Source organism: Mesocricetus auratus, unplaced genomic scaffold (assembly GCF_017639785.1).
Source record: "Mesocricetus auratus isolate SY011 unplaced genomic scaffold, BCM_Maur_2.0 Super-Scaffold_6730, whole genome shotgun sequence".
NCBI classification, from domain to species: domain Eukaryota; kingdom Metazoa; phylum Chordata; class Mammalia; order Rodentia; family Cricetidae; genus Mesocricetus; species Mesocricetus auratus.
Genome location: NW_024429184.1, coordinates 85,213,182 through 85,241,083, shown reverse-complemented (window position 1 = coordinate 85,241,083; position 27,902 = coordinate 85,213,182). Strand labels below are relative to the sequence as shown.

At 38.5% G+C, this 27,902-nt stretch overlaps 1 protein-coding gene and 1 pseudogene across 1 annotated transcript in view; one reads left to right on the top strand and one right to left on the bottom strand.

The window, feature by feature from the left end:
• The window catches only part of Rab27b (RAB27B, member RAS oncogene family), a 145,030-nt gene that overhangs the window by 67,159 nt on the left and 49,969 nt on the right, over positions 1–27,902 (bottom strand). The gene's annotated exons all lie outside the window — the stretch shown is intronic.
• LOC101823910 lies at positions 13,240–14,042 on the top strand (annotated as a pseudogene).

Here is a 27,902-nt window from a genome sequence, read left to right as displayed (position 1 = left end):
AAGAGACACAGAGAATGGGGGCAAGACAACATGGCTGATCAATCTCCATTTACTGAAAAATTCATACCAGATTAGGTAGGGGAATGAGGCAGAGGGTTGGGGCAGAGGAATGCAGGACATTGTTACAGGCAGGAAGTGTTAAGTGACTGGTTATCTTTGGTGCCTGACTTGACTGCAGGGGGTCACCTGAGAAACAGCTTTAGGCTGCTGAGAAATGGAAACTTACTGAGACCTGGTAAATGGGAACTTATTGAGGCCAGTACTTATGCTTTGGCCCAAAGACTCAAGGTCCCCAACACTTGGCCCTCTAAGCCTCAACTACAGTTTATTAGCAGTAAATGCTGAAGTCCTTGATCCAAAGAGTTTGGTTTATGATAACCTTGGGGTTTGGCATCCACTTTTACTCTTAAATTTTCTTTCTTTTTGTCATTTATTCTCTGAGTTGTTACAGAAAAGCATTCTTTTTAAATAGTAAACAGTAGAAATATCAAGGGGGATAATTCCATTGAATAATGAAGTAGGGTGGGTGCTTTACAGGAGAGAAAACAAATACCCTGTCAGCAGGGAACAGTGATCACTGTTAGTAGTCATCAGAAAATGGAAATTAAAAGATCAGCTAAGTGTTCATCCATATGGTTATAGGCAGGGGTCCGATGCGATCAAGTGCTGATAAGGACACAGGAGAACTGAAATATTCACTTCCCACCAGTAGGAGTATAGACTTGCTTTGACTATTTTGCAAAACTGAAATCAACTAGATACATTCTGTCTAAAATTCACAGTACCTAGAACTTCACAGTAAGTTTGCCAGACATTATTTCTACTATCTGCCTCTTAACCACAAATTTAAAAAGTTACCCCCATGTCCATTTCCTCATTCATATGCTACTTGTGTACATGTGTTTCTTGTGTGCCATTTGTCCAGTCTTATGGTTTGTATGCACTTGTGAAATTTTTGTCTTTTTAATGAAAGTCATCTTAAAATGCAAGATAACAGCAAAATAAGGTTCAAATGAGATGGGGTAAAAAGCAGTGAAGGACAAGATAAAGAGAAAGTTGGGCTAGCAGAGAGTGCCTGTTCTACCAGTCACACTTCATTCACTGTGTCTTTGGGAAGACAAGCAAATGTCTTATTCAAGAGAACCCTGAAGCCATTCACAGGATCGAGACCAAAGGGACATGTCTTCCATGCTTGGAGTGAGGTTTTGTGCTAGTGCTTAACTATGACTTGAGGAACACCCTTATAGTAAATACTTAGATGGAATGCCTGGGGCTGTTACTCAAATTGCCATCAGCTCCGAAAGATCACATTAATAAATTATGAAGAAAAAGTAAGCAAGTAGTTCAGTGGGAAATAAGCATTTGGCAAACTGGTGCTCATGACCTTTGACTTAATCAAGGAATTGATATCAGAGTAAGGAACTTCTATGGCTATGTCCTGAGTCAAGAGGACTTGAAAATATATCATGCCAAGATTGCCCAGGGAGTGGCTGGAATGCGTTCTTTGTTAAAGGAAGCTATGTGGTAGGTAGGACCAATGGAGATAAGATGATGACTTATGTAGTAGATAAGTCTGATGCATGCCTGTGACTTTACAGAACTCCCTATTTCTGCTCAAGTTTAAAGCACTGTTTTATTCTTTACAAAGAGGTTTAGGTTGTCTCATTCACAAAGTGATGCTACTCTTAAATTTCTGCTTGCATTAGTGTAGTCCCCAGGGGAAAAACTGAAGTGGGTGTGATCCATACATATTTAACTGAGCAATATTGCTTCTGGGGGCAAAATTTCTTCTGGAAGTGCAATGATCTTATCATGCTTCCATAGAAAACATACATAATACATACAGTACACAAAGAACTAGATAGTAAAACTGTATTATGAAAATGTCATTTGGAACATAATATCTGCAAAAACTTTATGTGAGATGGGAGAGGTGAGATGATTAAAGAAAAATTTGGGACTGGAGCAATGGCTCAGTGGTTATGAGCAAGTTCTGCTCTTCCAGAGGGCCTGAGTCCAGGTCCCACCCATGTCCTACCACAGTTACCTGTACCTCCAGCTCCAAGGGATCTGAGGCCTTTTTCTGACCTTAGAGGGTGATTGCATGCACGTTTACACACACACACACACACACACACACACACACACACTAATTAAAATAAATCTTAACTCAGGAAAACACTAACAGACACTTAAACATTTAAATTTCATAAACTTCACTATTTTCCAATATAAACTATTTGAAGTATATAGTCAAGGTTTAAAAGTAGTTATTCCAGTTAAATGTTACAATGAGTATTAAAAATGATGGACTTGCTTTTCGGTGCTAATATTGTCTCTTGGTTATTGTCAATGCCACTCCTATGTTGAGAAGTTATATCTCATTATATACTTAACAACTCTTGCCTTTTTCATATCTTTAGTGAGGGAATGTGTGTAGCCACCAAATAAGTTTACAATGTCAGTTGTTTAAAAATATATGTACATACATGTTTGTGTATATGTTCTGTTGGGAACTGCTATTTCTGCTATTGCAGTTAAAATTCACAATGAGCATTCATTTACTATTCTCTAAACTTCTTTTTCCCAATTAGCCTATCATATATATAGTCATTTGACTACAAAAATTTTTACATATGAAACATTTACTCCAAGTAGCATTTATTTCACACCAACTATATAAAATAATGAGAAATACACACATACCAGCAGTACAAAGATTATTTATAGCACAGTTCAAGAAGTTTATTTCTATTCTTAATTTATTAATTATTTGTTAAAAAAAACCTTCATAACGTCCCTGGTGTGACTTTCAGAAATGTGTTAGGTCAGATTATTTTCCACTGTTTCCGCATTACAACAAAAATTTAGTAGTAACATATGTAAGTTTACATGCCTCAAGCACACGTTAATAGATAGTTCGATTAAATATTTAAGAAACACAGTATTCCCTCTGATTAATTTTTTGTCAAATGCACCAGGAGCATAATAAATATCAAGCCCACAATTTTACCAGTGAGGAGGGGGATGCATAGGGATTGGAAACCACCAAAACACACCTTTATGTATGACAGACATGTTTACTGTGCTAATTCACCTGATGGCTTCCATAGTACGCACTGATGTCAAAGCCTATCGCATTATGCACTTTAATAATGTGTGGCCTGCTACACACCATTCATACTTCAATACAACGTTCAGCAGAGGGGTACAGGCAACTTATCAGCCTTATGAGGACATCATCATCTTTTAACTCGACTCCTCTCCTCCCCAGAATTCTCTGAAGGAACTGTAATGTGGGCCCTTGTTCTCTATGTAACTGATGGTGTTACTCCTTCCATCATGGCAAATTTCCTGTGAGATTTTAGAAATCAATTGTTCTCGAACCTTCACTTTATTTCAATGCTGAAGAGCTTGACAGAAGAATAAAATTGTGAGTGTTAAATTAATTGATTAGCCAAAATATCTTCCTAAGCTTTAAAATATCAGCACAGTTTAGAATACTAGAGTACATACAAAGATGGGTATGTTCCTCAAATAGCAGTTAATTAAAGACAGCTCATTTTCCAAGAAATTAATCTTGACATGTTATATATCTAATAAAACCTTGCTCCGTTCTTAAATGATGAAGTGAATAATTAATTTACAATCACTTGCATGTACTTAACTAAAGTAGCTCCAACCAGGCTTGCTCCCAAATGCTTGTCTTTGACGAATGCATCAGCTAAGTCCCTGAAATATTGCTCTACAATAAGTCACCCCAAACTCCAAGACTTAAGGCAGGATTTACTCACTTTCTCAGCACTCTGTGGTTGGCTGCTCTTTGTTGGTTTAGGCTGTGCTCTGTGCTCTGAACTCCAGGTTCAAGTTGAGTTAAGTCTGTTACACATGTCTGTCATTCTCCTGGGGCCAGATATTCTCTGAGGAACGTGATCTACTGGAACATAAACTACAGGGTCAAGAGCTTTTTTGTACAGTCTCTAATGGTGGATTTGAAAGGCAGCAGATAAACAGCTAATGCTGGGTAGTGTATGATAACCTGTCCAACTATAGTACTGGCCAAAGCAGGCCCTTGTTGTGGGAACACATTCAGCTAATAGTCTTTAATATACTTGCACCTTTGGGGCTGGATCTCAGGTGCAACTTGTGGAGGGAGGGCAAGCAATGGTTCTCAGTCCACATGCTGTACTTGAGACCCCACCCCAAAGGAGCGGGTATCTCAAAGACTATTGGCTGAATGAGTTTCCACCACAGGTCCTGTGACCCATCAACAGCAGTGACAGCATGGGAAATGTGTTAAGAAGGAACTAAATGTTTCCTAAATTATTATCTAAAATGTCATCACATGTTTTCTATAAATTGGAAAAAACACACAGAAAATGAGTTAATAATGCTAATACTATGAAGCTGCTTTATAGTTTGTTTTTTTTTTAATTTGGAAGATGTTTACCCAAAAGAATCTATCGTGTACTGTAGCTGTTAAATAATTTCCTTCTGTTAAATAATTGAGTTTGCTTTTGAGTATAGACAGATATTTATTGATTATGATTATTTTCTGTTGCTTCAACTGATTCATATTATTTCTATTTTATTGAAGTGGGCAAGTTTAAATGTGTGCATCATGTTAAACCAGACACTTTGTAAGGCTTAAGTGTGTTCAAGAAATAACAGTCATTTTATATTTTGAGTGTTAGAAAAGTAAATTTATTTTATTTGATCAGTAAAACAATGACATTATCTACCACCAACGAATTTTAAACCTATCCATTAGTATATACGTACTGAATGCATGGGTACATGGCATGATCTTATCTGTGAGTGGTAAACACCTCTATGTTCTCTAACATCTTTTCAACTCTATAAATGAAAGTTGAAACCTTCTTGGCCTCTCAAGTATTGTTTGGAAGCGGGATTGGTATAGCTAATAACATGTGAAAGAGATTATGTAAAATACTTTCATTAGAAAATTTCTATTTATTGGGTGGTCCCCCCTATATCTCAGAGGTTGTGGCTCAAAAATATAAAGGGTTCCCCACAAATTCATGTGTTTGAACAGTTGGTCCCAGCTGGTGGCACTGTTTGGGGAGGTGGTAGAATCTTTTGGACCTGGGTCCTAAGAGTGGAGCTGAAATGTTCCAGACTCTGCTTTAGTTGATCTCTTTCTTTGTCTCCTGGTCTATTGAGATGTGCACTTGTCGCACTGCTTGCTCCTGATGCCACAACAGCCAGCTGCATCAGTGCACCCTGAACCATGAGCCAGAATATACACTCTGTCCCTTAAATTGTTTCTGTCAAGCATTGTGACGCAGTATACAGTGATTGTAGAAGGGTAGGCTGACCTGAAGATGCCATGGACCAGAAACTGACAGCCTGGAATGCTGGGTGTGTATGTAAGTGACAGCTGCATTGAGGATGTGGATGAATCTACCTGAGTGAAAAAAAAAAACCAGCTCAGACACAGGATCACTTGTTACCACAGTATGACTGAGTCTCTCTAGATGATGACAAATGTAGATTGTTAAGCAGCAAACAATGAACAAAATTTAAATATTTAAAGTAATATATATATATATTCTTGTTAATTACAGTGGAAACTTCTCGAGCTTTTGAATGGCTTTTATCAAGACTTAGCACATAATATGTACAAAATTAACTCCTGTTTTGTTAGATGAAAGCAGACTGAGGACAAGATAAAGACCAGGAATACCAAACCAGTGCCATATATTCCGATATTAAGAGATAGATTATATCCCAGTAAGACAAATTTATTTCGTGGGTTCCTCTTTTCATTTGCTCAGACATGGTTGTATCTCATTTTCAGAATTAACCTGGAGGCAAGTCCACACTGAGAGCAGAAATAGCTAGGCCTTCAGCCTCAGTGAATTCTCAAGACCAAAGCAATGGAACACCATTGCAACTCCACAATAGGACAATTACCTATTTGCACTCAGCATTGACAAACGGGCATTTCCCCACAGGTGGCAGTAGAATGATGATGTGTCAGAGTTAACAAATAAATGGTTCTGTCAAAGACTGGGGTCTTAATGATGTGAGTTAAGCTATTGTGGTTACTCCCATAATACCCCTACGTACCTGGGGGAAGTTTTAGTCTCATACCTGCCTTTTAAGACCCTGGTCACTCTAGTGCCAGATCCCAGATACTGAAGAAATCAGGTTAAAGCTAGATTTCATAATTTTTTTCATCGACTCCTATAGCATTCATCCTATTTTTACTCCAAAAAGGTCCTCAAGTCTGAATTTTTTCATTAAAAATGTAATTAAAATACCACAACTTAGGGCTGGAGAGATGGCTCTGCTGTTAAAGGCTAGGTTCACAAGCAAAAAAAAATACCACAACTTCATCTCTTCTAATTTTGGTATTGTAAGTTTCAGTGGATGCATATAGAATTTAGTCACCACCGTCATCAAGATAAAGAACGCTTTGATCCATCCACAAGATCTCCGCATGTTCATAACCCCTCCCATGCTCCTATAGGTTTGTCTTTTCAAAAACAACGAATGAATGGACTAAAACAATATACATCTTGCTACTACAATTTCTCTCAGCAGTTTTCTTGTATAAATATAATTTTTAAGCCATTCCCTGTCCTTTCTCAAAGTATATTTTCTTCCTTCTTAAGCATTAGGTATGTATCTCAACTTCATTTTCTATAACTTATGTTTCTCATGCTTTAATTCTTAATGCAAATTCTTTACATGAACTAATTTCCTGAAACAGTGTTAGAGTTGATTTCTTTCCACTTTGGCATATCTGTCGATGTTGCTCTCCCTTCCTGTTATTTGGTGTGTTCTAGTACTCCTACATTCTTCCTAATTTCAGATCTGGGCTTGATTTATTGATCCTCTGAAGCAAAGTTCATAGCAAACCTTGTGCTGAACCTATCCTCTAATATCAGAACTGTTTTTTTTAATTTGTTTTCTTAACTAACATGTTGTCCAGAATCCTTGAAGTGAGATAAGTAGGTAAAGGGTTATATGTAGAGGCTCTTAATGACAACTGAGAAGTCCTATAGAGAAGTTTCGGGAGAAGACCAGTGACCCATCTTTTAGGCTGTGTTCAACTCGGTCAGCTGGTGCAATGGAAAAGTGGAAGTTACATTCTTAATTAATGAGTATGGCAAATGGAACATTTGGCGCATGCAGATAGTATGTTTAATTGGTACTGATTTGGAAAGGTAGACTAAGGGGAGGATTGTTCCTTCCTATTGACTCACTGATCATAAGAGCCACTCTGGAGACTTCCTTATAACCTATAGTTAGTAACACAGGGAGAACACACAGCCCCTAAATAAACAGAAGACGATGTGGGGGAGGGGTCATAAAATTCATGCTGTTTCTTGTTTAAATTTTAGGTGGTACTTTTTTCAAGTGTGTGTGTGTGTGTGTGTGTGTGTGTTCTTTTTGAAGCAGGAGTTTTGTAACTAAGGTTGGTCTTAAACTCCTAAATGTCCCAGGTCCTGGGATTATAAGTATGTGCCACCACATGAAGGTGAAATGTCTTTTGAGATCCAAAAGAGACAGCAGAATTCTTAACTTAAGCAAATGTATGATTTAGATTACCTATCTGATACCTTTGTAACAGTAGAAAATTTTTCCTAAAAAATAGGTGCCACAAGTATCTGTTAGTAGTGTTAAGTAGAGGAGTTTAGAAACAATATGAATGAATGTTTTTTGTTTGTAAAAAGCTAATAGAATTGGATCAGAAAGGTGGCTTAGTTATTAAGAGCACTGGCTGTTCTTCTAGAGGACCTGATTCAATTCCTAGCATCAATATAGTGGCTAATAACTGGTCTGCTACTCCAATTCCAGAAAAAGCAACATCTTTTTCTGGCTCCCATGAGCACCAGGAACGCATGGTACAGTAATGAGGGAAGCCCATATATATATATATATATATGTTTATTTTATTGGTTGTTGAATAAAGCACTATTGGCCAACAGGGAAGCAAGATAGGTGGGACTAGGAGTCGAGGAGGATTCTGGAAAATATAGTAAAGAGAGTAGCTATGTGATCCCAGGAGGGTACAAGTCTGACATTCTTGGTAACATAAGACCTTACAAAAATATATATTAGTAGTTATGGGTTAACAATTAAGTCAGATCTAGGCTTTAAGAAACCATAGCAAAGGCCAACAGCTTCGTAATTAATATAGTGTCTTGTGTGTTATTTGGAGGCTGAAACAGTGGCAGGACCTGGACAGCTGGCCAGAAAGAACACACGTTACAATACAGAGAAAGACATGTAGCCAAAACAGCCATACACATACGAAAGAAAATAAAGCAACAACAAAATAGTCAAAGAGAATCAGCATGAGTATCTTTGTTTGTGATTTAAAACTAAACAAAACAAAAATTCAGGTTCAACAGCCTCTGTTGACTCCCCTGTAACTCCTTTCTTCTTTGACAGGAGTAGTACAAATGCATTCTTTTTCTTCAGGGCCCAGGTGAATGCAACCTCACTGCTAACACATTCCACATGCCCAAATCACACTGAAAGTCAGAAACATTTCAAGTGATTGACTATTAAAATAAATAATAAATCAATATAAGTAAATAAGAGCAACAGAGCTACAGGGTGATTCTGACCATTTCCCTTCTCATAATTCCTGCAATAATAACCTCTGAATCATAAATTTGAGCTTTAAAAATGTGAATGAAAAGGACATTCCATTGGCTTTTTTTCATATGAGTATTGTGTGCCTATCTATACTTGAAATCAAGGTGAAGAGCAGAACAAGGGGATAAAAGGGGACTGGCACTTCAATCTTCCTGTAGTTCAAACCTCAAGCTATACATACAGAGATGCATGCCTCTCCAGGTATCTTCTTACTGAGAGCACAGAAGTGCTGTGTTCATCAGGTGATACACCTAGCAGCCAGTTTGCTGTCCTTGACCCAAGGCTGAGCACATTATCTGTGCTGGCTGTTAACATATTTCAAAATCTGCCATTCTCTAAAGAGCAGAGCGTGCGGGCATCAGAACAAAAAATTAAATAGTGGAGTGCTTCCTTCTCTGAAGGAAATCCCACAGCTCATAAGCAAATCAAGTGAACTGAATATGACATTCATTTTCATCACAATGAGTCGTGATGAAACATTAGAATAAGATGTTCATCCCCAGAGTGGCTTGGCAAAATTAATACACAGTGGTTCACGCCCCAGCCCTCTGTATTTATTGGAGATCTATTCTATTCAGAGACCCCTGTGGATATTCCCAGCTGCAAGTAACTGACTCCTACATAGATTCTTCCCCCATACATATACACCCATCTAAAGACTTTAAAAACCAAAAAAATTGTGAAAGAATTCTTTAGAAATATCCACATACACACAAACACACAATCAAACCAATACAAATAGATAATTTCCTGTTTTACTAAAACTATTCTGAATTCAAAATCATTATTATTTATGCATTATGTTAACTTTTTAATTTAAAGACTTTAAATCTTTTGAGATAGAAAGGAAAATTTAAGTAGTTTAAAAGTTTCATTTTAAACTTTCACCCTCTGAAACAAGTGGCAATATCTAATACAAAGAGAATACCTGAGGGCTCAGAAATGCTCGCAGGTCACAATGAGCACTGGTTACTTTTGTATAGGACATGGGATTGGGTACTAGCACCCACATGGTGGCTAACAACTGTCTATAACTCCAGTTTCAGGAAATCCAACATCTTCTGGTTTCTGATTTACCAGGTACCCACATGGTACATATGCATGCATACATGCTGTCAAATACCTATATACGTAAAATAAAAACAGTAAATGTCTATCTTGGATATTGTAAATTAAATATTGATTATTCTTTGGTTACTACTATTTTTCATGCACACCCATGACAGGAAAAACTTGATGGGAAAATTTTTTCATCCATCACTGATTTTTCTCATACACTTGCTGGAGCTTATAAACTATGTTAGCAGCTTTCATTTTGGCCATTTATATAAAAAATTAGAAAAAATTTAAAAGCACTTTTTAAGATTAAGCACAGTAAGAAATTAATCTTGACATAAAAATCAGAGAAATTATAAAAACTTGCTACTGTACCCACAGCTAAACACTGAACTGAACTCCTGGAACCTAGTAACAGAGATGGAGGAGTGATGAGCAAAGGGGTCAAGACCATAATGATGAAACCCACAAAGACAGCTGACTGGATAAGGGGGAACTCTTGAATCCCAGACTGATGGCTGAGAGGCCCATAGGAGACTGATCCAAACTCCATGAATGTAGTGCCAGGGAGGAGGCCACAGAAATCACTGGGGCCTTGAGTAGTAGACCAGTGTTCCCCATGGTTTAAGAATGAGCTTTGGGAGCCCATTCCAAATAGAGGGATGCTCTCTCAGCCTGGACACATGGGGAAGGCCCTAGGTCCTGTCCAGGATGAAATGACAGACTTTAGAGATTCCCCCCTCCAAAGAGGGTCTCACACTCCTTGGGGAATGATGTGGGGATTGGGTGGGGGGCTGAGGGGCTGGTGGAGGGACAAGGGAAGAGGGGTGGGAGAGGGATCTGGGACTGACATGTGAAACATTCACATTTCTAATTCAACTAAAAACATATATTGGGAAAAAGTTACTTGAAACAACAGATTTTTTATTCACAGACTTCTCAATTTAATATTTTCAGAACACAGTTGTCCCTGGGTCAGGTTGAGAGTGATAAGCACATCATTTTCACAGAGCTATTTATACTTATTTAATCCATGCATTTAGGGTCCTAAATTATAATTTCTAAGGAAGTAAAAAATATATGTGTCCCTGTAACAACATTACTTTTCAACCTGAGATCCAACTTCTCTAAACCTCATCTTTAGTTTAGGAACTTTTATTTCATAAAACAAAAATTATTTGGTGAATGGGAAAGCTAACCTTGAGATGATATTCAACTCTATTAACAACTAATACAAATTATATACTCTTCCAATTGAAGAAAACACCAGAGGTGAATTGTTTCCTCCAATGTCACATGCACATACTTGTACACATATCTGCACACATGCACACTCTCTGCACACATGCACACACTCTGCACACATTCACACACTCTGCACACATACACACACTCTGCACACACACACACTCTGCACACATGCACACACTCTGCACACATGCACAAGATTATATTATCTTCATTTTCCACATATAGCATGTGATCCTTTAAACTCACAAATTAATCATGTTGATATTTTCAAGTCCATATCACTAAATAGTTTATCATCATCATCATCATATTTTAAAAGATGGGTCTTGAACCACATGGAGAAAGTCAACATAGATTCTCTAAGTAAATGAGAGGATTCATCGCCCTTGATTACTGTGAACATTGTTTTGTTCTTTAAAAGTGAACCTGTGTATTGTCAAGTTGACAGCGAAGATTAACCATCATATTCTGTCACAGCATGATGACATTTTGCTTCTTTGCAGTACCAATGATTGAATCTAGAGCCTCCTGAAATCTCAGCCAGCTCTTTATCTTAATTTTCAACTCAACGGGATTTAGAATTGCTATGGAAACACCTCAAGGTATGTCTGTGAGGGTGTTACCAAATACGTTTAACCGAGGAGGAGGACTCACACTGAATGTGTACAACACCATCATGTGGCTAGAGTTCCAGACTGAATAAATATAAAAAAGAGAAAGCAAACTTAGAGCTACACCTCCCTTCTCCTTCCTAACTTAGATGCAATGTTACTGTCTAGATGCTCCTGCTTTCAAAACTTTCCTGCTGTGATAGACTGTATCCTCAAACTTCAAGCCAATAGAAACCCTTCCTTTACTAAACTGCTTTTGTTAGATATTTAGTCAAAGCAGAGAGAAAAGTAACTCATCCACTACCTATGAGTTAGATTCAAGACTTTATGTTTTTGTCAGACTCTTACTAGGTTGTCTTGGGTGGCCTTAGAATTACTCAATAACCAAGCTGGTCTTAACTTTCAATCCAAATGCTGGAACCTCCTGTGACTACAGGATTACACTATAGAGTTCATGCAGCAAGTACTTATGCCCAGTAAGTGTCAACTTTAAATATAAAGGACTATATTATTTATGCAAGAAGAGGCAACTATAAAATTTCTAATAGTAAACAGTCATTATAGAAAAACAAATATAGCTGGGAGCTATAAATGTTTCAACTGTGTTTCCAGGTTTTCTGCAACTAATTACCAATGCAAATTTTCTCTGGTTATCTCTCTGACATTAGATGCTCCCTTTCCTTGCCTGGGACAGCACCTGCAGCAGAATATGAAGGAGGCTTGTAGGGATGCCTAGTGATCCTGGGTGGACCTCTGTCAGCTAGCTGAAGCTGCAAGGAGGAGGTTCAGCATGCCCTTGGATTAACACTCTCCTGGTACCTTCTTCTCCAGCTTGGTCACATCCAATAACAACCAAAACTAAACAAATATTCAAAGAGCAAAACTATCCACCCATGTCCCATGACCCTTCAAACACACACACACACACACACACACACACACACACACACACACACACACACACACACACACACACACAGAAATCTTCCATATATCCTTCATCTGGGAACCCATTCAAGTTTGGCTAGTTGTCCCAACTGTATCTTTTTAAAAATGTTTCTTTAACTTCGAAATTTAATTTTTAATCTTTATGCATGCTAAGATAACTTCCCACATAGGATGAAGAGTTCCATTTAGTTAATATTTTTCTTACTTCACTTTAAGGAAATAATTTGCTGTCTTTCTTGGACTCATACAACTATGACAGTTTTGGAGACTTTCCCTTCTTACTCTGTCAATGGTCTACCAGCTTGAGTTTATCTGATATTTCTTCATGATTTATTGACTGCCTCCTCAACATCTACTTTTACTGGCATATGACTGTCATGGGGAATCTTGTTAAAGGCCAGGCTTTGATTCAATTAGACTGCGGTGAGATCCACATTTCTTCATTTTTATCAGGCCCCCAGGCCTGCCCTGATGCTGAGCTCATTTAAAACAGGTACAGCCCATGGGAGACCAAATAAGAAGAGGGGGATATAATTAGGACTGCATGCTTGCTGTGACAGCTAGTGCTAATTGTCAACTTGACAAGATCTAGGATCATGTAGGAGACAAGCCTATTAGCATGTATGTAGGGGACTGTGTTGGCTGTATTAGTTGAGATGGGTGAGCTCTCTTCCTAGGTATGGGATCCTGGACTGTATTAGAGTGGAAAAAGTGAAGTGAGCACTAGTATGCACCCATGTACTCATTGCTCATTTCTGACCAGAACTTAGTGCAACCAGCTCCCATTGCCATGGCTTCCTTGTCACAATCAACTAAAACCTGGAACCATGAGAAAAGTACACCACTTTCTCTCTTTAGCTGCTTTTGTCAGAGTACTTTTGTCACAGCAACAGGAAAGGTATCTAAGATATCCATCTTCTCCTTCATCACAATCAATACCTCAATCCTTCATGTCTGTCTAATACAGTACTTCCAAAAATCCAAACCTCTCCTAAATTATGGTTTTAGCATCAAAAAGCCCAAACATAAAGAACTTACTGATTTCCTGGTTACTGTAGGAAAATGTCCCAATGAGCTGAGAAGTCAACAGTGTGATTTCACCAAGGATCAGACTACAGAATTAAGGGCTTTTTCAGTATTCTTAACAGGTGATGTCAAAATACTATCAGAGAAAGCAGGAATGTGATGAGGGCCCTGGGTGGGCCAGAACCCTACCAATGTCTAGGTGCTCAAGATCCTAGAGAACCCCAAGAGTGATGAGATAAATGTAGAGCTGATGGACTTTGAATACTTGCTACCCATGTTTCAGACTATGGCCAGGAGCAATGACAAAGGAACTTACAAGAATATGTTGAAGGCCTTTGGGTGTTTTATAAGGAAGGGGCTGTTAACATCATGGATACTGAAATCCATCATATCCTTGACATAGTAGGTGAGAAAATGACAGAGGACGAAGTTGAGATGCGGTTAGCAGAACATGAGGGTAGCAATGGTTGCATCACCTGTGAAGAGCTTGCCCAGATGGAGCTGAATGGCTGAGGAAATGTTCATATCCCGTCTGTGGTGTTCTCTGTGATATTTCTCTATAGTGCAAAGGGCCTCCTAGCCCTCTTATCCTAGCACCTGTGCCTGTTCTCTCTCAAATGATGTTTGTTGTTAGCCTTCACCAAACAAATTTTCTCTTTGCTCCAAATAATTAACATTCTGCTTTCCAATAACCCAACGAACCCCCAGCACTCCCCTAATTAAATATATGGTCATTTCCCCAGTGACTTAACAACAAAGCAAAGAAAGCAACCCTGGTGATTTCTCTTGTTCTGCTCTCCAGGCATTTCAGTAGCATGGTTAATTTGAGACATTCCGTAAGTCTGGTCTTTGCTGCTTGTGTCGGCTGCTTATGACGAACACTGTCTCCTCCATTTCTTACCATACTATAATGGTCATTTACTTGCTAGTCTGACTGCTTTCATTTTCCTCTTAACAACAGCCAAAAAGCCTCCTGAAGGTCTCTGGCTACATTTAGCAGGAGACCAAACTCCAAGGATCTAAAGGATCTCACTTTTCTTCTGTCCTTCCTCTTACATTATACTCTGATCACAATTGTCTGCTTGATTGCCTTTCTCTGATCAATTTTTACACATCTTCTTTCTTTGATAGACTTTCTCCTGAGCTTTACCTAGATCATTCCTTCCCTGTTATTCAGAATTCATCTTCAAATACATTTCTATAGAGGGCCTCTTGATTGCTTACCTAAGATAGCATCTTTAAGCTGACCTAAAGCCTGCTCTACCTGCTATCTGGCTACCATGGTAACAGAGAACTTCTGGGGGTGTCCTACTGTATGCTGTGACTATGTATTTCTCTTATTGGTTGATGAATAAAGCTGTTTTGGCCAATGGACAGGTAGGATTTAGCCAGGTGGGAAATTGAAACAGGGAAAGAGAAAGGTAGGAGGTGGATTTGGAGAGTTGCCATGTAACTTCTGGGGAGGCAGGAACCCCGGGCATTACTGGTAAGCAAAGGCTATGGGGAGATACACAGATTAATAGAAATGGGTGACAATTAAGAAAGGGATAATCAATAAGAAGCCTAAGCCAATAGCCAAAAAATTATAAATAGATACTAAATCTCAGAATGGATATTTCATAGCAGCTGCAGGGATCTGACTGGGTGAAGAGAAACCAGTCCAGTGAGACTGAGACTAGATGGAGAAAATTTCCCAACAGAAACAGGTTAATGATTAAGAGAGAGCTAGCCAATCAGAAGCCTGAGCCATCAGCCAAACAATTATAATTAAAATTAAGCATCAGAGTGGTAATTTGATAAATGGGAAGGGGTGGGTTGGAGAAAAACCAGTCCAGTGAGACTGGGTGAGACAGAGAAAAGCATCCATTTACAGAGAATACTATGCAAGCTGCCAAGAGAGGGAAGCAATTAACCATTTTAACTTGCTGTGACACCTATGAACCATATCAATGATCAGCATGGTAAGATATACCTAAAAGCGTAGTAAGTGGCACTCACATGATGGCGGTAACCAACAGCTGTATAATAGGACTTAAGGCTCACTCAGTAGTAGAGAAACCATTCCTGGTACTAGAAATATAGCCAGCCTCCCGAGGCCAGTGAGACCATGGTGCTTAGAAGAGAATCTACTCCCACCACTTTGTTAGACCAGCATACTGCAGAGATCCTGGGATCATGGGGTCCCATCCCCAGTAGATACGTCCTACAGGCAACTGCTGGCTGCTGAGAGAGGGGGAGTTAGCATTTCCCAGGGATGAACCCCCCACTGTATTGGTTGTTTAATAGAAAGTAGTCAGTCCTTAAACCACATGCACACAAATAAAAACTGACTCAGAAGTTGTATACATATATATATATATACATATATATATATAGAGAGAGATAATTTGAGAGTTGGGGGAGATGGGGGAATGTTGGAATGAGGGACCTTGGGAGGGGCTGGAGAAAAGAAAGGGAAAGGAGAAAGTGATGTAATTATATTTTAATTACAAATGTAAATAAAAGAGCACCTTCTCCAGCCCTTATACACCTCTGTCACATACCTTTGTGTTCCTCATAAACACCATTGCATTATGAAGCCATGTTGCCTACTTGCCTACTGCATTGTCCCTTTACCCTGGACATATATGCTCATAAGTGAAGGAATAGTATTTTAGTTTTACTTAGCTTCATTAGCTCCAGTGTTAGAAAAAGCACAAATATTCAATAGATATTTACTGTGTAAATGAATGAATGACATGTTAAATAAAAGACCAAGAATGAAGAATTGATAAGGCTATTATTCTTCACTACCAGTAATATATACTTTAACTATTAGTACCAAGTTTTCAATCATCTTGTGTCCCATCAACATAAATGGGGTAACATAGGGCAGTGCATAGTACTTGACCCAAACTCTTGCAATACTCAGGAACCTACTTAAAAATATCAGAAAGTGATCATAGTCCAGTAAATATCTCTCATTCTATACCCTGCTTGGCTTGGATTCCAGATGGCAAATTGAGTCCATATATTTGAACTCTTTTTGTCTTATATTCCATGAATATACAAACAAAAATATAAATATAGAAATAAGAAAACTACTGTATTCATTGAGGAAAGTTGAGAAGGTTGAACTTTTTTTCATAAGAGTACAGAGGTGATGGATTTGGTCAGAAAGGTAAAAAAGTTCACATAAATTCATTAAAAACAAAAAGGAACCAATTTGGGTATAACAATACTCTTTAACCAGTCTCATAAAAAAACTGAATCAAGAATCACTACATAAAAGATAAATCAGCAAAGCCTGAACAAAAAATAAAGACCAACAATAAGGAGGGGAACAATATCCCAGTGTCCACAAATCCAGTCCTCCAAAGCAAAGGAACAAAAACAGAAATTCCAGCTTATCAAGGTGGGTGTTGTCCTGCTCACTTTCACTATTGCTGGAAAGGAAGTACATTTCCTGTAGTGATTATCCAGGAACAACAAAGAAGATTCTGAATGCGTAGAGAGCTCTTATCTTCCTTGACTCTGGAATATCTTTGACCCTTGGCATTACACCAGTGGTCAATCTACTGAAGGAAGTGTAGGTTTTGCTGCTTACAGAATCTCATCTTCGTGTGTCTTCCTCAAAGGGAGCCCCAGGATGTCTCATCTTTAGTTCACCTGACCCTTGTAGCCTGAGAAGAAGCCATCAATTTTTCCCTTTATTTTAGCTTCTACGGCCCAAACCAGAGATCATTCTCACTTCTGTACAACCATACAAAAGACCACTGAGAGGATGATTTGAAGCAGTGAGAGCAAAATGTGATCTCCGTTCCTGCAGACTGAACTTGCATCTTCTACATGATTGGACCACCCTCAGAGACTTGACTCTGAATTCTAAGGAGGTAATCTTCAAAGAAACAAACATGAGTTCTTCTCCAGAAGATTTGGTGATGGCTTGAGCTTTGGTTGGTTGTCACAAGTGAGCAGTAGAAGATGTGCTAGTGATGCCCAGTAAGTAAAGATGGCGGAGCTACTGCTAAGAACTACAAAATGAACTGGTCAGATTTCTAACAACCCAAAGAATTACATGACTCAAAGTGTCATTTGTTAGGTCTTAGGACTCCTGCTTCTGGGTCAGCAGGCTCAAATACACAATAGTGAGGCTGGCTATCAGGTGTGCAGGCACCTTGGGTAGGGTGGTAGCCAAGCAAGGATTAATGAAAGGTTTCCCGAGTTTTGAAGAGAGGGGCAGAGTGTATTTTCAGTGGTAACTATTGCTGTAGTCCAGTTTTATAATTGATTTTGTAAGAGTTGAAAATCAATTTTATTATATTGAAAACCAAACCAAAATAAAGTACAAAACAAGTTAAAAAAATAAAACCATTCCATGAGACAAAAAATGTTTTTTAAGTTAGTGGTCTAGATGTGACTCAAGGATTGCTACCTTGCCATTGCAGGCTCAGTACTTTATCTATTATATATGAGGTGAAAATAACAACACGATTTACTCCGAGAAGCTGTGAGGGCAGCTGGAGGTTAAAAGTGAACAATATGATGAGAAATATCTAGAGAAAATGACCACAACCAGAAGATGTCTGTATAAGCAAGAGCTGCATTTAAAAAGCAGCATATAATCTATGACATCATTTCAAATGCCTAATGCATAGAAGATTTCAACAGATCAGGTGGACAAAATAGAGGAATTTCAAAAGGAGAACTGTAAACAGAAAAAAATGAATAATTGCAACGAACAATTACTGTGGCAAATTAACTTGATAGCCATTAAAATGTGACAGTCTTTATTAATGAGATAAATATTTAGAATGACTGAGTAAGAAAGCATGCGTGAAGCATCCTAATGCATTCTCAGAAGACAAATTTTCTCTGCCATCTCAAAATCTATCAAGTTTCAAGTGTATGCTGTCTTTCATGTATGAATCTACAACTATCATTTACAACTAAAAGTATCTTGAGGATTGAGGAAATAAATAGGTAAATATGGAATGCATGTTATTCTGTTCAATATAACATGACTTCTATTGGCAAGACATTGAGAAAAAATTCAAAGTTCATTCATAAAAGTTTCAACAGATTATATTACCAGGCATAACACAGTGTTATAGGGCTGCCAAAGACAGTGAGAGAATACACTACTGAGGGGAGCTACGTTATGATATTTTCTTGCATACAATAAAAATCTAAGTACTAGGAACATAATTCAGTGGCAGACAGTGAGTTTCAACTCCAACTTGCATGAGAGCCTAAGTTTTATCTTTCACTGGTGTGATAGTAGCTATTATACTCAAAAATAACTACAGTTTTCCCTGTCTATATTTCAAGAATACATTGTTATTCTTAGAAGAAAACAAGTAATAATAGCTGTGTGTAACTACAAAAATGTTACTTTTATACATAAATTCAATACAACACAACATATATCTAATGATAATATATCCACATATTATACCCTAGGAGGATTGTATGCAGTATTTTATATGAAATTGCATTTTATGACCTGTGAAGTTAAGTGTAATAGATTTCAATGGATCTCTGAAGACTAAAGAAAATTCTAATTGATTTGTTTATGACTCTATCAGAGGGAGAAAAATGTCCCACTAAGTTAAAAAAGAAGACATTTTTCTCTTTGATAAAAAATTGTCATCTTAAATCATATCTTTGAACTTATATTTTTCCCAAAGGAGCTACCACTATCAGTTGACACCCATCCAGAAGTGAAGGAATCATAATTTTATCTTTAAATAGTCCTTAGCCTGGAGCTGGAGAGACGGCTCAGCTAGTAAAGATTTTTAAGTGTGAAACCCTTACTTAAGTCTCTGGCAACTGAGAGTGGAGAGGCAACTGACCTCTCCAAGTTTTCCTCTGACCCATTTCTTTACACACACACACACACACACACACTCACACACACACACATACACACACGCGCACACACACGCACACACGCACGCATGCACTCATTCACACAGACATGAATAAATCGTAATAAAAACCATTAAAAAAGTTAATCTAAGCGTATAGTGCAGAGATAGTCACACAGTTGTTGGGATCATGACGGCACGGCAAGCACTCTTAGCCACTGAGCTGTGGCTCCAACCCCCTACAAAGTTTCCTTTTTTATTACTAGATCTATCACAGACCAAAGTAAGAAACTGAATCAGGAAAAAACTACCTAAAAATAGCAATCTTCTTTTATTTATAAGTTAAAATGCCTGAAAAATTCAATAATAAGTGTTCTAAAAATGATCCAAGTATGATTAAAATGGAACATTGAAAAATGAACAAATTAATCGTTGTCTTCATCTCTGCCTTGCTGATTATTTCAGTATCTTTATAATCTCTTAGATTGAAAATTAAGTTCAATGAACACACATTTAATCTTTTGAAATTGGTAAGTATAGGAGTTTGGATCAAAATGATACCTAGAGGCTCATAGGGGGGTGACACTACTAGGAGGTGTGGCCTTGTTGGAGTAGGCATGGCCTTGTTGGAGGAGGCATGGCCTTGTTGGAGGAAGTATGTCACTGGGAGTGGGGTTTGAAGTATCAGATGCTCAAGCCAGACCAATGCTCTATCTTTCTGCTGCATGCTGATCCAGATGTAGAACTCTCAGCTGCCTCTCACTGCCATGTTTGCCACCATGACTGATAATGGACTAAGCCTATGATACTGTAAGCCAGCTTCAGTGAAATGTTTTCCTTTATAAGAGTTTCCATGGTAATGGTGTCTCTCCACAGTAATGGAAATCCTAAGTCTGTAAGGCTTAGGGATAAACTATATTTATACCAAGTGGCATAATTTTAAATGACAAAGTCATTTATGTCTGAGAGCTAGCAACTTGGAGGTTTTCAGCCTGATGAGGCCTATCCTCTTCATATGTAGTTCTCTGGAAAGTTACTACTGTGGTATTCATGTTTTCTTTGAAGACCACACATGCTAGTTGAATCACTCATGCTCAGTTGGATACCATTTCTCCACCTGAGCTTACTAGGGCTGATTGACTTTTGACAATGTGATTGTAGACAGCTGTAATGCTGCAGGCTCAGAGTCAATTTATCTTAGGCTATTTTAACCTCTTAAATGCCCATTTATTGCCCACATGCTCTTTGTGTTTAACCTACTATCCTTAATGATTATCAGACAAAATCTATTTCTATCAACCCAAAGGCTAAAAATGTCATTGTAAAGTATCTGAAGCCAGAAACCTCTCTATACTGTAATATGTTGCTGACATTCCAGTGTCTTATTTTCAGATGTCTTGATTTAGAGTTTTCTGAGTCTATAAAAAATCAGCAGGATTGATACCATATTGGAACACAGAATTTGGGATAACCAGATTCTATGTTCCTAGGACATGCAAAGTGCCATTCGACGATTTCTTATTTTCTTTGGGGTGAGACCTGTGTTTTCATGTTGTCAAAAAGCAGTAGTCTGGGTTATTGCTGCTACTGAAGATGTTTGTTTTCACCAGTTCACATCCTGTTGCTGTCATAAACACTGTGACTAAAAACAACTAAGAGAAAGGGACTTATTTTGTTTATACTTCTGAGACACAGTCATATTGTGTTTGAAGGCCACACACGATAGCTGAACCATCCATTCTGAATCAAATGAATTTTCCTTATTTGGACTCTGAAGAGATTTGCATGTTTTCTGATTGGGAAAATCTAGACAGGGACATAAGTAAGGTAGAAACTTGAAGCAGAAACCATGAAGGAATGCTGTTTATTGTCATTCTCTCTGCCAGCTTTCTTCTAAAGCCTAGACTCACATGCCAAGGGACAGTACCAACCACAGTGGACTAGAATCTCCACAGTGGTCAATCAAATCACCTCTTCATAGACATAGACACAGGCCAATCTGATGCAGGAAATTATTCAGTTGAGGTTTTTCTCTTCCCTAGTGACTATGTCGTGTCAAGTTGATAGTTGAAACTAACGGAGACAAAACTATTGTATTTGCAGGCCATGCATGAGGCTGAACCACCTATACTGAATTAAATGCATTTTCTCTATCTTGACTCTTAATTGGGAAGACCCATATGCTCTCTGATGGTGGTAGATAGAGAAACCCTGAAAGAACCACAGGTGCGATCCTCATTTGAGCTCTGCCTTGCATGAGTAAGTCCTGTTCCCTACATCTCCACACTTTCATCTTACTTTGGGGGAAACAGAAAAGCTGAACAACATAGGAGCTAAAGTCCTTTAGGACTCAAGTCCCTGCAATTTCATAGCAAGTTCCAGGGGCTCACATTAGTCCTGATCCCTGAGGAGTTTCCTCTTAGGATCTCTCAGCCTTTGAGGAAGGAGGCTCCAGTGTTCAGGTACATCTGAGACGAAAGATTATTTTCTGTCTGAAGTTCTCAGGAAGTAGGAAATGAGTACAGAATAAGGGGGAGGGAAATGAACTCCATGGGTAATACTGAAAGTAGAGACACAAAGAACAGCCAGTTATTAGGTTGCAGAATAGACCAGTACCACCGAGGTAGTTATTATCAATGTTCAGCTTCAACCCAGTCAATTGCATTAGAATTTTCCAGAGTAGGCCTGCCACTAAGCAAATAAGAACAAAAACAATCTCCTAGGTACTCCCATTGTGCAGCCAATGGGAGATCCTCAAGACAAGTAGGCAGTGAGAGACATTTGAGGAAATGAAGGAACTAAACCAATTCAGAAATATCATTATGTAAATATGATGCTTTCAAAATCTACCAAAATTAGCAATGTTAACTACACTTGGCTTACGAAGAAACCAAAACCATTTCTTCCCTGAATCTACTGGAAAAACCAGGCTTTCAAATCACTAGGCTTGAAATCACTGTTCAATACTTTAATATCTGATCCTTATTAGATTTCAGACATAGGTCATGGGTAAATCTGTTTAGAGAGTTATTTGTTTAGTCTGTCTCCATAAATGGGAAAAGGTTCAACTCTGATGTGGCTATTCTGGAGAAATAATTCACATAGTGTTTTTACATTTTAATAAAGCTATGGATCCCTATGAACAATTTCAAAGTTTTAGAAACCTGCACACATACTTGGATAGTGAAATGCTTACTCCCTTATTCTTGTAAACAACTCATTTGCATAAGTTTTAATAAGTCTGGGAATGTCTATTGTCAATATTGAAAGAACTAGAGGCCTTAGTTACATTGTAAGTCATGTGTGGGAAGGTGGGGGGGGTGCTGTCTACATCCCAGATTCTGAAGCCAGACAAGGAATACGATTACTCTTGCTTTCTGACCTCTTGAAGAATCATCCTTTTTTTCCTACCCTGATACAAAATTGACTATTTTGTGCCATGGCTGTTATTATAACTATCACATGACTATGTTTTCAGAACACTCTCAAGCTAACATACACTCTGTTGTTGAGACGGGAAATTTTGGAAGCTGAAGGCAAGGAGAAAAACAGGTTGATGCATTGATGTGAATAAAAAGCCTCATTTTGAAAAATGTTTGTGCAACAGGTATGAATAGAAGCCAGCCATATAATTCAGAAGCTAGCATATTTGTCTACACATGTGACAGGCACACTTGCTTCTCTTTTCAGTTTTCATTATTGCACAGGAAAAAAGGAGCCCTAGACAAAGGCAGTTGGGGACTGTGACATTCTGGCCATCACTCCTTGTACTCTAAATGGATCAGGGGAGGGGCAACATTTTCTAATCTGAGTTTCTCATTGCCATGGGGAATAGTTTGAGCTTTCTTTCTTTTTTTATAAGTTTATTTTTTATTTCATTTTGCATTCCAACCATAGTTCTTTCTCTATCCCTCCTCTTGCCTCCCCACTCACTCCCATCCACTCCTCCCAAAGGGCAAGGATGCCCATGGAGGGTCAACAAAGCCTAGCCCATTAAGCTGAGGCAGAACCAAGCCTATTGTCTCTACATTGAGGCTGAGCATAGAATCCCACCATAGGGAATGGGCTCCAACAAGATAGTTCATTCACCAGGGATATAAACTGGTCCTGCAGTCAGAAGCCACTCAAATAGACTCAACTACACAATTGTCTCCCATATGCAGAGGGCTAGCTCTGTACCATGGAGACTCCATGGCTGTCGATCTAGCGTTTGTGAGTGCCTACAAGTTTGGTTCAGCTGTCTCTCTAGATTTCCCCTTCATGATTTTGACCTCCCTTGCTCACATAGTCACTCCACCCTTTCTTCACCTGGATTCCCTGAGCATGGCCTGGTGCTTGGTTGTGGATCTCTGCATCTGGTTCCATCAATTACTGGCTGAGCTTCATGATGACAGTTGGGGTAGTCACTAGTCTGTTCTCTTGGGTAAACTGGGGCAGGGGTGGTAAAGGGAGGGGATGGGGCATAAGCACATGAGGGAACAATGGGAATGGGATGGTCAAGTTGGAAAAAGGGATCGAGTAGGAGAGCAATGAAAGAGATATCTTGATAGAGAGAGCCACTATGGGTTTAGGGGGAAACCTGCTGCTAGGGAAACTCCCAGGAATCCATAAGGATGACTCCAACTGAGATTCTTAGCAGTAGCAGAGAAGGTGCCTAGACTGGCCTTCTCTTGTAATCAGACTGGTGAATACCCTGGTTTTACTTGTCTCTAAAGAAACTAGGAAGGAAGATTCTTATATGAACTCTCATTAGAGATAATAGTAATAGTTATTCCAATGGTTTTTCCAGTACTGTGTGGATCAAAGACAGGGCCTCTATCAAGGATCAGTCTACCTTTAGATTGACAGCTTTCCTACATGTGAGGCTCAAATTTTGTGAGTTTTTACTCTGTAGGAGCTTGTACAAGAGTGGCTGGCATTTCACCATGCCTACTTAATTATGGGTAAAAGTCATGCCTTTTAATACAGTTACTTGAACTCATTTTGATTATTCTCAACTTTTTATTTAATGAAAACACAATCTTACAGAAATGTCATTGATAATGACACTCAGAAAATATATGCAAATGTGTTCATTTGGGGCTGAAAGTTTGCAGAATACTCTTAAGGTGCTTGTGTGTGAAATGGTAACTAACATGTATACAGTGTTCTCTGGATTTCCAGCCTGTGATAGCCATTTTGTACATGTTAACTAGGCTAATTTTCACTGTCAACTGTAGCAGAAAAACTGAAGCCGAGAACCGTGAGTATCCAGTCTCACCTCTCACACAGCTACTAAGCTAGCTTCAAACCCAGTAAATCTGACTGCAGACTTGGCCAATCTCAGCCCTTTCTCTAAGATGACCTTTGAAACTGAAAAGTGGACCTGCACCCTGGCCCCATGACTGCACATTGTCATATGAAACATGGCAAGTACAGTGGGATATTGGACTGTAAGCCTTGCATTCCTTTTACACAGACATGACAGCTTATAAACTTTGAGTCATTGAAGTGTGTTGTCTTCCAAATCTATTATGAATCTCTGGGGGGTATTTTTAGCTTAAAGTACAATACAGGGAAGACTTTGTTTCTTCGTGAAACTTTCTGATGTCATTTAAAATATTTCACCAAATCCTAGGATGTGAAAACTTGAAGAGACAGACCTTCTAGATGTGATAACTTGAGAGAACGAAAAAAACAATGAGAAGTAGAAAACTGCACTTCCTGCTGACCAGCACAGAGCCTGGGGACCTCTTTCTTTACCACTTCCTCATAGTCCTCTCTCATTCCCCATAACATATTAGTAAATTAAAATCGGAACTAGTAGTTTTTATTGAAAAATGAGAAAAAAGAATTTGAATAAGTACATCCGAAACTAGCATCTGAGCAAGAATATGTTTAGACACACATCTGTACATACACAACAGACCAAAGATATTTTTAGTGCTTTTCTGTCACACATAAATCAATAATTGGAACAACAATGCCTAAACAACTTTTCAATGATTTGCTTACTTATAATTTGAAATGTGGTCATTGTTAGTTAAGCAACCCATGTATTAATTTAGGAAATATTGATCACTTTGAAAGCTAATCATTGTTTTCCTAATTTTATGGTTGGGTTTAAAAAAGCCACTGTTAAGACTATAAAAATGAAAGGCCTTGCCCAGATCATGATAAGTATGATGATGCCTCATATACAAGAATGGGGAAATTTGGTGATGCTCTGCAGGGGGATCTGAATTCCAAGCTCAGCACCCAATGGCAGCTAACAACTGTGTTTAACTACAGTGCCTGAGGACCTGACACCCTCCTCTGATTTCTATAGGCAATACATATGCATGGTGAATAGACACACATGCAGGCAAAACATACATACACATACAATAAGAATAAATATTTTAATTGAAAACTTGTGTAGCCCTGACTGTATTACTTTACATTTTTAAAAATGCAATATTGGAATAAAACTAACTTTTCTTCCAAATGGCTAAAATTTTCCATATTGTGAAGATCATTAAAAACAAGGTTGAGAAAAACTGCTGGTCAGGTATGGGTGAAAAGAATCACACTTAATTAGAACCAAGAATTAAACAGAAATCTGTGGATTTCCTCATTCACAGCTTAAGTGACCTGCCTTATAACTGTTGAAACAATGTACACCATTTGCTCTGGAAACTCTTCCTTTAGTTCCCAGTTCCATGATATGCAAGCCTGGAGCCAGGCTGCACACTTTATTCTATGCTATCACTTCCTAGGCTTAGTCTCAAGGAGAGACCAACCCTCCTTAGCTAGGTTCTGTGACTTGTTTCTCAGAACCCAACACTCAGAAGGTGAAGCCAGAGGATCACTGTAAGTTTGAGGCCAGCCTGAGATACATAGTAAGACCCTGTTTCAGAATTCAAACCTGAACAATAAAGAACAGCTCCATCCCTGATGACGCCATTGGGAGAATCACTGAGTTATCACATTCGCAAATGTAAGATCTCTTCTAAAAGTCTATTTCTCTTATTTCCTTCTCACCTTATTTTCATTTTAAGTAAATTTTAAGAACTGATTAGGTTAGGATTTTGCATATATGAAAGAGTAAAGGTCAGAATGCAAAGAAGGGGATGTTGTAGACAGCCTCAGTGTTGTCAGGAACAATGGAGTCATGATGAGAGTTTGGAAGATTAATGAGTTGTTATTTCTCTTTTTTATTCCCTGCCTGCTAATTTTATCTGACTGTTGAGGAAGCAGGTCAACGGTAAAATCAGAAGACATCCAAGACTTATCAGACTCTCTGTGCTCTTAAATATCAACTGAATCACCACCCTGCAACACCACATGCAACTTCTCAAGCTAAAACTAAATTCCTGGGAATCTTCAGACATCTCTAAGCTTGTACTTCCTCCAATGCAGTTTCTCTACTTTGACCTTGTTAAATGTGGCTTTTAAATTTTAATTGGACATGATTCTTATCATTAGGTCATTTTCCTGGACTGTCTGGGAAAATAAAGCAAAGAAAATCACATGAAATATTATTTTCAAAATATAGATGCTCATATACTCTAGGAATATCGGCCAAACACTCAAAAATTTGTCTTTTTATTAGATCCTGGAATAGACACTTCTGAATGACAGTGAGAGACTGATTAACTTCAGATATTGCTTGACCAACATTGCTTTAATAACCTCTTTTACAGGAACTTTAAACACATTCAAACTGTTTTGGAAAGACTCAATGTCTACAGGTCCTATAGCATAAGTTATTAATACTTCAGGTCATCAACAAACCTAATTATGACTATCTTACCTAAGACCAACAAAGTGTGAAGAGAGATTTAGCCAGTTAATGTTTTTTTGCAATGTTTTATATAGCTCTTTATAGACTTTCTCCATGTTTTATGATGTTCCCTGAAGATTGATGTCTATATTGCTATTGCTTAGGTTTTACTCACCTCATCGTATGTGCAAATAATACGTCAAAAATGTGTCTACTAAGCAAGAAATGAGGCCTTCACCCAGAACAGGAAGCACTGTGGTCCTCCCCTTCTCTTCTTGTTCAAATACCGCTTAGATTTTGTTCCCTGCCCTGAGTGAAATGACAGACTCTAGATATCCCCTATGTGGAAGGAAGTGGCGATAGGGTGGGAGGCTGGGGGGGGATAGTGGGGGGGTGCGGGAGGAGGGGAGGGAGACGGAACTGGGATTGACATGTGAAGCAAGCTATTTAAAATTAAAATAATAAAAAAGACCAAAAAAAACCCAGCTTAGATGTTCTTATGGGACTGGAAGGTAGCCGTCCCCAGTTATTATTTAACCAGATGCCCAAGCCCTTTTGGAACTAAAACAACTGCTATTGTAACCAAGGAATTACCCTTTGAAGATTCAAGACCTTGTTCAAAAGGCTTAACAGCAACTAAGCACAATTCCAGAATGTCTTGTGCCCTCACAGGAGACAAAGATGGAAGAAGTGGAGGGTATACTGTGACTGCAAGGCAGGAAACTAATCATCACTGGGATCAGTTGATGATGGCTGAGCAATGACTGAGGCAGAGGTACT